Source organism: Monodelphis domestica, chromosome 8, assembly GCF_027887165.1.
Source record: "Monodelphis domestica isolate mMonDom1 chromosome 8, mMonDom1.pri, whole genome shotgun sequence".
In the NCBI taxonomy this organism is placed as follows: domain Eukaryota; kingdom Metazoa; phylum Chordata; class Mammalia; order Didelphimorphia; family Didelphidae; genus Monodelphis; species Monodelphis domestica.
The window spans coordinates 255,411,695-255,428,244 of record NC_077234.1 but is presented as its reverse complement, the minus strand read 5'-3'; the positions used below and the strand labels follow the sequence as shown (position 1 = coordinate 255,428,244).

General features: G+C 36.7%; 2 pseudogenes; both read left to right on the top strand.

Moving 5' to 3' along the window:
• Window positions 1-304: 304 nt before the first annotated feature.
• On the top strand, window positions 305-1,026 carry LOC100013964 (isopentenyl-diphosphate Delta-isomerase 1-like; annotated as a pseudogene).
• A 4,000-nt stretch (window positions 1,027-5,026) lies between these two features.
• LOC100618345 (caspase-3-like) overlaps window positions 5,027-16,550 on the top strand; it is a 34,736-nt pseudogene continuing 23,212 nt past the window's right edge.

Here is a 16,550-nt window from a genome sequence, read left to right as displayed (position 1 = left end):
TAGCAGCATAAGTTCTATAAGGTTAGATGGAATAAAAATGATTGTGGGGTAGGGCTGGGGCTCCTCCTCCACTTCACACCTCTTGAGCAGCCACAATGGTCTCAGTACAGAGATCTGTGGCTCCTGGTCCAGCGGTTCAATCTGTGGAGAGGAGCCTTGGCACTGGGACCTCAACAGGAGCGTGGATGTTAGAAGCTGCAGAGAAGTCAAGGAAGTGAATACTGAGAAAAGACATGAGATGTGGCAATGAATAATGTTACTGACCTTTGGGGGAGCCGCTTCAGCCAAATGGGGAAGCCACAAACCAGACTGCAGAGTTAAGAACTTCTTAGGAAGGATTAAACCTATTACAAGAATGCCTGAAATCAGTCCAGATGATCTGGATGAGCAGCAAGTTCAGCTCTTGGCAGAGTTGTGCATTTCTATTGATGAAAATGACAATAAGATCATGGCGGAGACCAAAAAGAATTGCCACCTGCATGAAAACATTGATAAAGGATTAGCACATGGTGCTTTGAGACTCGTTTTAATGCAGAAAACAAATTATCACTGCAGCAGAAATCAGATGCTAAAATTACTTTTCCAGGATGTTTTACAAACACTTGTTATAGCCATCAACTAAGCAACCTGTTTGAATTGGAAGGAAATCATGTCATAGGAATAAGGCGGGCAGCTCAGAGACATTTAACGGCTGAACTAGGGATCTCCATGGAACAGGTTCCTTCAGAAGATATTTCCTATCTAACATGAATCCACTACTCAGCAGAATCTGATGGGAGAACATGACATTGATTCGATCTTGTTTGTGAGGCAGATGTAACATTAGATCCAGATCCTAATGAAATTAAAAGCTATTGTCACATGACCAAACAAGAACTAGCAGAACTCCTAGAAAAAACAGCTAGGCGGGAAATTAATATCACTCCATGGTTCAAAATCATCACGGAGACCCTTCTTTTTAACTGGTGGGATACTGGAAATCATTTGAATCGATTTGTGGAACATGAGAAAATTCATAGAATGTAAAAATGTGGGTTTAGCAAAATCCATATTAAAATCATTTTAAAATTACCTTGTTCTCTTTTAAGAGGGCCACTGCAGATGGTAAACTATTTGAATATATAAACAAAGACCACTGGCTAGGTGACTTTAACTGTATGCCTTATGTGTACACGTGTCCAAAAGGTATAAACATGTAGAAGATGTTTTTATTTCAAATAAAACAAAACCACCCGTGCCTGCAGACACACTGAAAATTTAGCTATGTTAACCTATTGTAATGAGTGCCTGAAAAATCTCTTTGTGGCAAGTTGGCACAAATTAAGTTTTAATATGTCTGGGACAGACTTTTTCAGTCTCTAAGTTTCTGTTATGGTTCAGATAAATATTTGTCTAAAAGGGGACTATATTTGCATCTAAGTAAAATATTGGTTCCCTTTTTTATTTACTTGGCTATTCTGAAACATATTAAAATCATTTTATTCTAACTGAATTGAACTGTTATAGAAGAATCTGAGGAACTTGGTGATATCTCAGGTTTAGTTTCTTTACCTCTATTCCTAGAGGGAAATGGAGGTTAGTTATTCTGGAAATGAGTCAAGAAAAAAGGCAGGGAAAAGTAGTTTTAGTTTTTAGCTCTACTCTGTAGAAATACTTGAATTCAAACAGCACTGTTCTAGGGAGAAATAAATAGCAAAAGTTGGGTTGTTTTTTTAATCACAATGACTATCCACTCAGAAACTGGTAATGTAGAACAAAAACATGAAGAGCATGATTTGATTGTAGAAAAGAATAAAGACAGTGGATAGCAAGACATTCTGTGAACCAGCCCGAACCAAATAAATATAGATTATTGAGCTAATACTATGCAGTTTTAAACTTTACCTTCTGACTCATTTGAATAACATTTGAAATCTTGGTTGATCCAGTTAACCATAAAAGATCTAACAACGGAAGAAGAGAACATTTAAAATGTGTTTCTTAAGCCTAGGGTGCACAGGCAAAATGAGTGGTTGTGGACAGAATCATATATCTCTGTACTTGAACATGTACTTATTTATACTTTCTATATGATTAGGGTGAATTTCTTTGTCCTGCTAATCTGTATACAGCATGACTTATGATGGACTTATTTTACTAAACAATGTATCAATAAAAGAATTTTTAAAAGATTGTGAATTAAGATATAAATATACTGTACATTCACGTTACCAAGCCTTAGTATTAAAGTCTAATTATAGTCTCAAGTATTAAATTCTAATTAAACATGAACCTTGCGAGAAGGTCAGAGTGAGAAACACGACCTTTCTTTACTGACTTCTATAGCATCATAGAAGAAAAACAAAGGGATGCAACTTGAAGAGCATGAGGACTAGATATCTGGTTTCAGTTATAACCACAACAAAGGTATTCTATTTCCCACCCTATTTTCAATGATCTTTTCTAGCATGATAACTAAATTTTATAGCCCTAACCCTAAGCATTTGTAATGAGTTCCACTCCTACAGCTATAACTGCCTGCTTGACATCTCCAACTGAATCTCTTCATATCCTTGAGACTCAGTGTATATACTATAACAGTCATCAATCTCTCTCATTCCCCTTTTATCAACCTTCTCTATTACTTTTTGTTGATTTCTTGGTTTTTGAAAAAATTCTGTCACTTCAAATTTTGGAAATGTTATTGGTTTCTACTTATCTCTTCTAATCAAGTTAAATACATTCTGTTGATCCCTTCTGCATTTTCCTTTGTATCGATCTATCTCTTTTAAGTGACACAAACTACAGATGCTAATTACTGAATTTTTGGTTTGTTTAAATTTCCTTCTAATTAGTCTGCATATCTATAATTTATCCTAAAGTTATTCCCAATATGATGGGCAATTAGGGGCAGGGAACATAAGGGGTAGGACATATTATTTATTTATTTGATGTAGGAAGTTCCACATAGGAAAAAACATCCAACACAAATTATCAGCTTTTCCACAATTTATAATTTTAAGTTGATTTGGAAACCAAATGACTAATTTAATTGCCTAAGGTCACACCTTAACCTTAAGTACTATTCAAAGGTAGGGTTTAAATTGAAGTCTTTATGACTCAATAGCCAGTTCCATATCTACCACATCGTGTTGATTCTCTTACTATTTTTTTATTTTTATTTTTATTTTTTTACTTATTTTTTATTAATTTATTTAGTCAGTTTACAATATTATTCCTTGGTTACAAGAATCACATTATTTCCCTCCCTCCACTCCCCTCACCCTTCCCGCAGCTGATTCACAATTTCATTGGGTATTACATGTGTCCTTGATCAGAACCTATTTCCATGTTGTTGGTGTTTGCATTAGGATAATCATTTAGAGTCTATATCCCCAGCCAGACCCCCCTTGACCCATGTATTCAAGTAGTTGTTTTCCTTCAGTATTTCTACTCCCACAGTTTTTCCTCTGAATGTGGAGAGTGTTTTTTTCTCATAGATTCCTCCAAGTTGTTCAGGATCACTGCATTGCCACTAATGGAGAAGTCCATTACATTCAATTGTACCACAGTGTATTGGTCTCTGTGTACAATGTTCCCCTGGTTCTGCTCCTCTCACTCTGCATCAATTCCTAGAGGTTGTTCCAGTCCCCATGAAATTGCTCTACTTTATTATTCCTTTGAGCACAATAGTATTCCATCACCAACATCTACCACAATTTGCTCAGCCATTCCCCAATTGAAGGGCATCCCCTCATTTTCCAATTTTTTGCCACCACAAAGTGCACAGCTATGAATATTTTTGTACATCTGACTGTTTTTTTAATGGAATAGAAATAAAGTAATATATGCAAGATATATCTAGAAGTACAATCAATAGAGCATTGAAAATATGTTGAGTTTGAATGTGTGAGTCGAACAAGGAGTAAAGAATTGGCATTGAGGGTATTATTAGAGATACTTAATTTCTGTTGATACTATGGAATCTGTTTGGAGATTTCCAGGAGGCTATGGGAATGCTTTTCAAGAAAAAAAATATGCCATGGATGAGAAGTTTATAGTCATTAATATGGAAGGATAAATGAAACTAAGAAAGTATGGAGGATACCTTAATTATGATCTTGAGTAAAAGTATTGGCAAGTCTCTCTCTCACACACACAGACACATATACACACACACTGGAACTGAAAATCTTCAGGGACTTCTCTTTGCCTTGAGTACCTAATGCAAAATCCTTAACTTAATATTTAAAGACTCGAACACATCTCCAATGTTATTTCTCACTATTTTACTACTCTAACAAACAACTCCTGTCCCCAGATGGGTGATGTGAGTTTCCCCTCTACTCGTTTGATCACAGTGTAGCCCCATTTCCCTCCTCCTACTTTCTACTTATTTCTGAACACTTCAACCTGTTGTGATGAGTTTCCTGTGAATTACTTTGGTATGGTTCCAACTTATTTCTCACCATATTATCTTGTAGCAAACCATTTGAGATATGTGTTCTGTCTCCCTTAGTTTTCTTTTTCATCAGGGACTATGTATTACACTTCTTTGTATTTTAAATACTTACTGAAATATCTTTCCTCTAGTAGTAGTGTACTGCTACTGCTACTGAATCTTTGTATGTTACTCTTCAACCTAATAACAGAATATGTTTTGAAAAATTAATCTGTTTTTAAGAGCAGTTATTATCAGGAGACTTTCACATAGCTAACTTAAATACTTCATTTTAAAATTTAAAATACTTATATCCCATTGTTGAATACTTATGAGAGTGAAGAATAGCTTTACACACTAATGTTCTATTTTCACCTTAGAATCCATGTCCTAATTTTCTTCCCTTTGATAGTCTTAAATAATTTTGAAATTTTCTTTTAAAAAACTTTTCAGGAAATAAGAGTTCAGGTAGCAGATTAGAAATAATAATTAAATTGATATATCAATATTTCCCTCCAAATCACTGCAAAATTATACCTCAAATAAAATTTGGGGGTGATAGAGAAAAAATATTTAGAGAGAGATGAATTTTCTCACATTACAAAAATGAAGAAGTCAGCAGGAGACATACATGACACGAAGGTAGATGACTGTTCAGAGTCAACACATGGGGTTGTAGCAATAGCTGCAGCAGCAACAGACTCAGGAGCTGTCAGCTAAGAAAGGGTATGTGGGTCAAGTAACTAATCATAAAACTATTAGGAAACCTTTTGCAGGCACTGGATATAGCTATTGTTGATTGCCAATTCTGTTGCTAATAAATAGTTCTGGTTCTCAGTTCCAGGACAAAAGAGGATGTTTGGTCACAAAAAGGAAGGAGCCCTGATCACACTTCCAAAGTAAAAAGAAGCAATAGTATTTGTAGCCACAAGGGACCAAAGATCCTTTCTGGGTAAAGACAGAGCACAGAAATAGAAAACAGAAACTATACTTCTTCTAATCACACTACCTTGAAGGAAACAAAAAATGTGTTGACTGCTAGAACTAGCCCTAAAAACAGTAGCAGAAAAGATTTTGAAGTTTTGGACAATGTCTCATCATTTCCAGATGAGCAGATCCCTACCTTAACATAAAATTCAAAGTTAATAAATAGATGGGGAAAATGAGAAAACAGAAGAAAAAACCAACTCAACCAAAAAAGTTAGTATAATGCTCCAGGGATGGAGCCAAGATGGAGGAGTAACTAGAGCAACAGCTCCATTTCACAACAAAAATTTTCTCTTACAAAGATTAAAATGTTGCCATAAAATGAATTCAGGAGTGAGAGAATCATCAACGAGACAGAGTGAAACAACTTTCAAGAAAAGAAAAACTCAAAATGTAGGCAGAAACCATTTGGGGAACTGAGGTATATCTGCTATCAAAGGTTTAAGTCTAAGATGATATTCACACCCTGAAAGCCTCCCTGGGCCAACAGTGGTCCAAGTCAACTCACACCTCTTGAAATTTCAAACTTGTGAAGAAGTACTGAGTCCCATCCCAGGGCAATTTGGGATGACCGGGGCTGATCTATGTTGTCCCAGAGCAAAACCAGGTATCCTAGTCTTACTGTGAGATGAGGACATAATACACATTTTGGGGTAAGGATGCATCTCTCAAGGGGAGTCTGCCCCCAGAATTTTTGAAGCTCCAGAAAGGACAATCAAGGGTGTGCCTGATTGAATCAAGGTCACAGTGAGACCAAAAATTTGAACCTATGCCTGGGGATAGAATTTGATCAGCACCTCATCTGATCAAGTTCATACTGAGATCAAAAGCTTACACCCTAGCCTAAAGAAAGTCTTTAAGCTATCAGCATCTCAAAGGTCAATTGAATCATCATGGGGAGGGAACTATCAGAGCTCTCAGCCTTCAGACTATCTGGTAAACTAGTAATAACTCAGAAAATAAACTGAAAAATAGCATAAAGGAAGGACTGAAATTTAAGAGGGTACCCCAACTTCCCAGAAAATTGAGACTACCTATAAAAAGATAAGAAAAATGAGCAAACAACAAAAAGCACCTAACTCTAAAGAATTTTTATTAATATAAGAACAAGGTACAGACACAGAAGGGGAAAGTTAAAGCAAAAGCAAAGGAAACATACCTAAAGTCCAAAAGAAAAATATGAATTGGACACAGATTCTGGAAGAATTCAAAAATGAATTGAAAGGCAGAGGAAAAATGGAAAAGAGAAATGAAATTGAATCAAGAAGAAATGAAAGTGATGCAAAGAGAAAGGGAAGTGATTCAAGGATAAATGGGCCAATTAAAAAAAATAGAATCAAAATCTGACAGAGAAAAATCAGGTCTTAAAAATCAAAATTGATCATCTAGAAACTAATGATTTTATAATAAATCAGGAAACAATAAAGCAGAATCAAAGAAAACATATAAAACAGAAATAAAGCAGAATCAAAGAAAACAAAGGAGGAAAACATGAAACATATTATTGAAAAAACAACTGACCTAGAAAAAATATCTAAAGAGACAATTTGAGAATTATTGGACTACCCAAAGGCCATGATCAAGAAAAAACGTTGGATACGCTATTAAAAAAAATTTTCAAAGATAACTGCCTAGAGATTCTCAAAGATGATAAAATTGAAATAGAAAGAATTCACAGATCATCTACAGAAGGAAAACCTTTAATGGCAACTTCCAGGAATATAATCACTAAATTCAAGAGCTATCAAGCAAAGGAAAAAAATATTTCAAACAGCCATAAAATAACCATTCAAATACCATATAGTTACTGTCAGGATCACATAGGATCCTGCAGCTTCTACATGAAAGGATTAAAAGGCATGGAATATGATATTCAGGAAGGCAAAAGATTTGGTTATAACCCAGAGTCATCTATCTAACTGAGTATATGCTTTTAGGGGGGAAATGGATATTCAATAAGATAGAAGACTACCAAGCATTCCTGAGAAATTCCTAAACAAAATATTTGAAGTCCAAACATTAGAAACAAAAGAAGCCCAAAAAGGTAAATAAGAAAGAAAAAATTTAAGGGACTCAGTGTGGTCAAAAATGTTATATGTCTACATGGAAAAAGTATTCCTGTAATTCTTAACAGTTACTCTTAGAACTAGAGAAGATAGAAGGAATTTATTCAGTAAGAGAGTGAAGAAGTAAGCTGATTATGATCATATGATGTATATAATGATATATAATGATATAATGTATATGTAAATGGGATGAGATAAAATAATATGTATGATATGTGTGAATTTTAGTTTTACTCCACTCTACTCTGTCTTTATAATTTTAGCAACCAAGGAATGTATATACCCCACTTAAGGATTAACTGTGAGGAGGATGGCCTCTGACCAACATGTGCTAGCAAGTGACAAATCAAAAACAACTGACAGACCCTCTAGGCTGTCTGTAGCCAAGCGTAAGCTATCATTGGTACATGTAAGATGCAGGAAGTGATGTAAAGAACTGCCTATATATTTCACAGCACTTCCTCTCTCTCCACTCCCCCCACCCCAGAGATATTGGCCTCACTCAGCGATGTTGGGCTCTCGTGGTTCAACAAGGTTGGGAGCTCCTGGCAGCAGTTTGGCATTTGCAGCTTGGTGGCAAGGTTACTGAGAGAAGCTTTGTAGCATGGTTAGGTGAGGCATTTTCCCTGAGAGACCTGGGTGAGTGGTTAGGCTGATTCATCCTTCCTTGACCTCCTAAAGCACTATCCTCCAAGGAAGCCCCTCATCTTGGAAGAGACCTTGTGGCTAGAAGCCAAGTTAGATATAATCTTCTGAGGAGACCTTGTGGCTGAGGACTCTTGAATTTCCCTTGGTTTAGGCTAAGCCGGAGAAATCTTATACCCTTTTCTCTCACTCTCTTCTTCTTAATTTCTTCTTCCTATTCTAACTAAACCACCATAAAAATCCCAAACTGACAAGTATTTTATTGGAATTGACCACAAAAATAATATATTCAGTCAAAAACCCTAATTTTTACCCTTAACAGTCTGGCTAAAATATGTAGGTTGTGACAAGTACCTTCAAATCTCTGTGAAACTTTTCTTTCCTCTCTCTCTTTATTACCTCCTCAAATCAGTCTTTTAAGGATATAACTCAGCAGTTCAAAACACAGCTGCAAGATCAGGTGAGTATAAAACATTTTTTTTCTCTTTTCCCCTTAATTTGAATTGAATACAGCCATTTTTTTGTTTTGTTTTTTTAACCTTAAGGGGAAGAACCCTGAGGTCTTAGCCAAGGAAGCTGTTTCCAAATCTCCCTTCCCTTAGGGAACAAACAGCCCAATTAGCCAACCCTCAAACAACCCAATTAGCCAACCCTTACTGACAATACTAACTGGCTAGATTACTCTTAAATATTGGTGAGGAAAACCTGGTGGAACTTTTGGCCTTGTCCTGCTCCCCATGTGTCTCTAGTTTTGTTTGTTTGTTTGTTTTTTTAATTAAGTGAAAAGTAAAAAGCCTGGTGAGGCCAGCTAGGAAAAGTGGAGGTTTTGCTCAAAGAAAGAAATAGTTTTACCTGAAGGAGAAGATGCTTGTGACCCCTCCTAAATTAAACAAAAACTCAGCCTTAGCCTCAGACAAAACATTTTGTTTTGTCTCTTTTTGGCCTGGGGGAGTTGATTGGATTAAAAGGCTTTTATAAAGGACACTACACCCATATCTTTTGCTTTTGCTCCCTGACTTTAACCCCTAGCCAGTATTGACATCTACTGATTAAACCCAGAATTATAAATAATTATATATATATATATATATACATATATATATATATATAAATGAGTACTACATTCTATGACCTTTTCATGGTGATTTTTACATATCATTTATATGCAGACATATGTGGATATAAATGATATGTAAAAAATCAATCAGGGGCTGAAAGAGAAGGTTGCACTGGGAGAAAAGATAAGGGAGAGATAGAGTGGGGTAATTATATAATATAAAGAGTCTAGAAAAACCAATATAGAGAGGAGATGATAAGAGTAGTGATGGAAAAAGCTTCAATTTTACTCTCATTGTAACTGTCTCAGAGAGGGAAAAGAAAGTATACTCAGTGGAGTATAGAATTACATCACCCTACAGAGAAGTAGAAGGGGAGTAAGATAAAGGAAGTGGGTTTTCAAAAGGAAAGGAAACTGGGGGTGTGACAAAAAGCAAAATACTATTGAGGAACAGAGTGAAAGGGAATAGAGCAAGATCTAAATGGGATAATATGATGGAGGGCAATACACAGTAATCATGATGATTAATGTGAATGGAATGAACAGACCAATTAAACAGAAGTGGATAGCAGGATGGATTAAAAACCTGAATTCTACTCTATGTGTTTTCTAAGAAACATATGTGAGGCAACATAACACACACTTAGATTCAATGTAAAATGTCAAAGCAGAATATATTATACATCATCTAAAGTAAAAAAAAAAAAAGAAGAAGAAGAAGATGGCGGCATAGAGGCAGTGAAAGTTCAGACCTCTGAAAACTCTTCCTTACCAATTACAAACTAAGTGCTCCTAGGCACTGAAAATCAAACCTAACAACAAAAGAAAGCAAAGGAACCCTCCTGCTGGACTCAACTTAAAAGGTATGCCCCCAAAAGCCAGAATTCAAGAACACTCCAGATTAAGGGGAAAGAAGGTCCCAAGACCCCTTGCCCACCTAGAGCTCTGAGACCTCTGGTAGGGCAAAGGCACTGTTCTGGAGGGAGTACCTTGGAGGAAAAGCTGTGCTGGGCCCAGAGCATCCAACACAGGCAGTGGGGAAGCAGTTAGAGAAGAAAAACAGAACCCTGAGCTGGCAGCCTAGTTGCAGCAGCAGAAACATTCCACATTGCTCCCATACCCAGTTCCCAAGGTTTTGGCCTCAGAGCATATCCAGCAACAGGAAATTATCCAAGAAAACTGCCCCAATATTCTAGAACAAGAGGTAAAATTGGAGATTGAAAGAATCCACAAGTCATCTCTTGTTCTTAATCCCCAACTGACAACACCCAGGAATATTATAGTCAAATTCAAGAACAATCAGACCAAGGAAAAAATATTACAAACTGCTAAGAAGAAGTCATTCAGACACTGTGGAACCACAGTGAGGATAACACAGGATCTGGCTGCATCTACACTTAAGGACTTAAAGGCATGGAATATAATAGTCTGGAAAGCAAGGGAACTAGGTCTACAACCAAGAATCAACTACCCAGCAAAACTGACTATATTCTTACAGGGGAAAGTATAGTCATTTAACAAAATAGATGAATTCCAAGCATTTGTAAGAAAAGACCAGACTTGAACAGAAAATTTGATGCCCAAGCACAGAACTCAAGAGAATCATCAAAAGGTAATTTAAAAAGAGAGAAAAAAGAAAAACAAAACAAAACAAAAATAAATAACAAAAACTTTTTTTTCAGAGACCCAATAAGTTAAAAAGATATGTATTCCTATAAGAAAAGAGGTCATTGGTAACTCTTAAAAATTGTTATTATCACCTGGGCATCTAGAAGAATTACACTTAGAGGGAACAGTAACAAACTGTATAGGATGAAATGCCAAGACATAAATATGTATATAGATACATGTATGCATAAATACATATGTATATATATACACACAACTAGAGCTAAAAAGAAGTTAATACTAAAAGAAATGGGAAAAGAAACAAAAGGGGAAAATTTATGTCACAAAGAAATGCATGGCAAGAGGGGGGAGAATATCAATACACTGGAAGGGTAAAGAGGTTAGAGATAGGAAATACTCAACTCTTATGTGTATTGAAATTGTCTCAAAGAGGGAAGAACAATCAAATCCATTGGAGCAGAGAATTTATTTGCACCATATAGGGAAATAGAAGGGTAACAAACAAACTGGTGGGGAGGGAAGCAGTACAAGGGAGGGAGAGGGTGGGGGTAGTATAAAAAGGTATGGACCATTTCCCAGTTAGTGAGGTCCAGTCAACATTGGCCACCCTGGGGATGAAGAATGCTTAGGTTGGGTCATGAGATTAGCTGATCCCTTCTCTGGAACATTTGGGGAGACATGTGTGACCTTTGCCCAACCTTTTCTTGTAAGCTGGTTTTTGTGGGTGGTTACACAATCATTCTCTTCTAGTTATATGGGGCTATCCCAGATAATTATACTTCTAATTATTAGTCTCAGATACAGTCATCCAGGGGTTACTGCCATTCGCTCTCCTGTCAGTCAAGCCTAGACAAGGGTTGTAACTATTTAGCACACAATCAATTCACTGACCATGCATTTGGTATCTTATTAGGAAGAGCAATTTGTATAATCTGTATAAAACCTCAGGTACAATTTAAACTTTCATTTTTAAAAGGCCCTCTTAAGGTTTCAGTGACAATAAAGTTTAAGATGTCATTTGCATATTAGTATGTACCTCTGCCTCCTTTGGGAGAGACAGGGCAATTCAAATATGTTTTTTATTTTTTCTACTAATATATATATATATAGAGAGAGTGATTTTATATTTGTTTTGTGCTACCCCAAACTTGGAGACACAGAGGAATGTTTACATCCTTAACAAAGGCATTCTTAAAATCCCCCCCAATGATTTAATTCAAAATTCATTTTCCATAAAATATTTACATGAAAGCATTTTAGAAAAAAAAGGCAGGAGATACAATTTAAAAAAATTTAGGGGGACAACTGAGTGGCTCAGTGAATTGAGAGTTAGGCCTAGAGATGGGAGCTCTTAGGTTCAAATCTGACCTCAGACACTTCCCAGCTGTGTGATCCTGGGCAAGTCACTTGACCCCCATTGCCTAGCCATTACCACTCTTCTGCCTTGGAGCCAATACATGGTATTGACCCCAAAATGGAAGGTATTGGTTTAAAAAATTTTTTTAGGATAATCAATTTCACATTAAAAAAAATTCTTAGGTTAAAGTAGAAGGAAAACAGGTAACCAGAAATACAAATACCATCATTTCAAGATAATAGAGGTAGTTTGGCTAATATAAAGGAGTACTATCAAATTGGAAAAGAATATTTGAGTAATTGCTCCTTATGAAAATTACATATATATAGAAAATAAGATTAAAATAAGCTGATTACTGATAGCCTTGCTGGTAGGCATGGCTCTATACATAACATTTTCTTAGTTCAGGCTCCACTTTGGACTGAAATAAACCACTTGACTAATTGAACAACAAAGGGTTTTTTTTTCCCCATTTGCAGCAAAGGTATATAATAAGAATTCAGTGCTACCTATCTTCATCATGGGTAGACAGGGCCTTCCTTGCTTCTTCATATAAACAATTCTACAGAGTTTTAAGTATTTACCAAATTTTAGAGGCTCTGCCTACAGAAGCTTATAGGTTTTTTTTTTTATGTCCTCAAACCATATAGCTGCTTTAGTAAAGCATCACTAAGTTTAGATTGACATTGATAGGAAATTATGTCAATGAAATGAGGAAAATAGGATTCTATGACAGTTGGTAATGAACAATTTAGCCATACATACTGTGAGATTTAAAATAGTGAAGCCCATAAACTGTAGTGACTTAAAATGGTGGAAGATATAAATTGTGATAGATATAAGAGAGGGTGAGTAAATTTGACCGCAGAAATATGTTTCGCTACAGTGTCTTGGTTTTTAAATCAAATATAAGGTGGTCACCAGGGAAATAGTCCCAATTATTCAAATGCCCAAGTCAATTGTGTTTTATAGAGATTTTAATTAACAATACAATGAATAATCAAAGAAAGAGAGAGAGAGAGTAAGAAAGGAATAAGTATGAAGGGCTTCAAGCCAATATGGCCTAGACCTGAGTCTTAAGAGAGAAATCAGTCAGTTTTTTAACACTCACCACAAGGTCTGTCTAAACAAGGATTCTAGTGACACCAGGCCAGCTCCATCTCAGCTGACTTCACCAGAGAGCCTTCCAGCCAGAGACTGTTCCAAAGAGCCTTTCTCCAGAGCCTCTCTCAAGAGATTCTTCCCAAGCGATCCTCATCAGAGGTCCTCCAAAAGGATTTCTCCAAAGGGATATCCCCTCAAGAGATTCTGTTTTTTCTTATATAGGGGTTTTTCTCCCATGTCACCTCCCCTAAGTCCCTACATTTACCAATCACTGTATATGCTTTCCAAAGGACTGCCCATCTGAATTCCTGCTAAGTCGACCAATCTCCTCAGTAAGTCTGAATCAGAAAAAATGCTGCTGTGTCGACCAATCTCCTCAGTAAGTCTGAACGAGAGAAAACACAGCTGAGTCAACTAATCTCATCAAGAGAAAACTTGCCTGACCCTTTTAGGTCCTAGCATCCCATTGTATCAATTCTAAAAACAGGCCTGGCTCAAAGAACTTCTTGCCTTATAATAAGCATGGGTCCAAGTACTTTCATTGTTTAGCAAGGAGTTTTCTCCCCTAAAGCAGTCCCAAGTAGGGATGGGATAGAGATCCTCCCATAACAAGGAGTTTTCACATTCAAGTAGAGTTCTCACTATCTGGTAGGGAATTATTTCAAGTAGGGAGTTGGAGGATTCCTCAATGTGGAGTAAATTTTTTTAACATTCACAAGTCTGTGAAATGTTAAGGTTTACAATACCTTTAAAATTAAAAAAAAATACAAAATTATTCTCAGTCCTCAGAGTTCCTTTCTTCTTCATAGTGTCAGAGTAGTAATGGAAAAGGAAGGAGAGGATGCTGAGAACACAGTTTTTTTTTCAATTTTTATTTATTTTTTTTTTTAAAAACCCTTACCTTCCATCTTGGAGTCAATACTGTGTATTGGCTCCAAGGCAGAAGAGTGGTAAGGGCTAGGCAATGGGGGTCAAGTGACTTGCCCAGGGTCACACAGCTGGGAAGTGTCTAAGGCCAGATTTGAACCTCCCATCTCTAGGCCTGGCTCTCAATCCACTGAGCTATCCAGGTGCCCCCTGAGAACACAGTTTTTAAACCATCTAAATTGGATCCTTGTCCAATGGTAAGTAGGTAGACATGTTATGTAAGGAAGGAATCACATAGATGGGAATGTCTTAGTAAGTTCTTGGAGAGGCCAAAGAAAAAAGGTCACCATTGCTCCTCAAAGAGAATAAGAAACATTTTCATGAGAAATGATGAATTCTTATGTTACTGTGTTCATGATAAAGATAAGTAAAAACAAAACAAACAAAATGAGAAAAACCCAAACCAATATACAATTTCTCAATCTTCTAAAGTTGATCATAGTTGACAAATATGCCAGAACATATGATTTGAAATTAAGAAAGAGAGGTGGAGTCAAGATGGCGGTGTAGAGGCAGTGAAATTTCAGACCTCTGAAAACACTTCCTCACCAATTAAAAACCAAATGCTCCTAGGAAACTAAAAACTTAATCTAACAACAGGACAGAGCAAAGGGACCCTCATGCTGGACTCAGCTTAAAAGGTACACCCCACAAGAGCCTGAATTTGAGAGCACTGTGGTTAAAGGGGAAGGAAAAAGGAAGGTCCCAGGACCCCTTCCCCACCTACAGTACTGAGCCTCCAGCAGTGACTGGAATCTCTGGGCAGGCAAGGGTGCTAATCTGGAAGGAGTTCCTTGTGGGCAAAGCTGTGCCAGGCTCAAGATTTTGAACACAGGTGGCTGGGAGAAAGCTTGAGGAGAAGCACAGAAGATGCAGCCTAGTCACAGCAGCACAGACACTGCATATTGCCCCCACCACTCCCTGAGGTTTTGACCACAGGGCATATCCATCTCTGCAAGATCAACTCCACTAGGCTTAATCACCAGGCTTAATCTTATCAAGCTCCAACACCCCTCCCTCACAGACTGCTCTGAGAGCTTTGCTGACTAAGCTCCAAGGGTGAAAGCTGGCAGAAAAACCCAAATTCACAGATCCAACACATAATGAAAGGAGCAAGAGCACAGGCAACTACAGGGGGGAATAGAAGGGGCAAATTTGAGCAAATGACAGAAAAAAGAAATGACAATTGACAGCTTCTATCTAGGTAATGAACAAAGAACAAATGTAACAGAGGAGAATGAGGGAACACCAAGCAAAAACACAGACACTCTAGTGAATTGGACACAGGTTTTGGAAGAACTCAAAATATAATTCAAAACACAATTAAGAGAGGCTGAAGACAACTGGGAAAAGAACTTAGAAAGTAAGATAAATCATCTGGAAACAGAGGCACTTGAACTAAAACAAGAAAATAGTGTCTTGAAAGCCAAAATTAATGAGCTTGAAAATGAGGCAAAGGAGATGAAAGATGAAAGACGAACTCCAAAGAAAATCACACGAAAATGAGGATGACCAAAAAGCCAGGGATGAAATTCACTCTTTAAAAACCAGAACACAACAATTAGAAGCAAGTAAGCAGGAAACTATAAAACAAAATAAAAAGAATGAAAAAATTGAGGAAAATATGAAACACCTCATTCACAAACTACAAGATTTAGAAAATTGTTCCAGAAGAGACAATTTAAGAATCATTGGTCTACCAGAAGACCATGACAAAAGAAAAAGTCTGTACATAACACTACAGGAATCTATCCAAGAAAACCACCCTGATATTCTAGAACAAGAAGGAAAAGTGGAGATAGAAAGAATCCACAGATCATCTCCTGTTCTTAATCCCCAACTGACAACATCCAGGAATGTTACAGCCAAACAACCACACCAATGAAAAATTATTACAAGCTGGTAAGAAGAAATCATTTGGATACCATGGAATTACAGTGAAGATAACACAGGACCTAGCTGCATCTACACTGAAGGACTGAAAAGCATGGAATATGATATTCTGGAAAGCAAGGGAACTAGGTCTACAACCAAGAATCAATTACCCAGCAAAACTGACTATATGCTTAGAGGGGAAAGTATGGTCATTAAAATAGAAGATTTCTAAGCATTCGTAAAGAAAAGACCAGACCTGAACAGGAATTTTGATGCCCAAACACAGAACTCGATAGAATCATCAAAAGGTAATTAAGAAAGGGGGGAAAAAGAAAAAAAAATCTTTTTTTAAGGGACCAAATAAGTTAAAATTATATGTATCTCTACAAGAAAAGAGGTCATTGTTAACTCTTAAAAATTGTTATTATCACCTGGGTAACTAGAAGAATTACATTTAGAGGGAACAGTAACACACTGTATAGG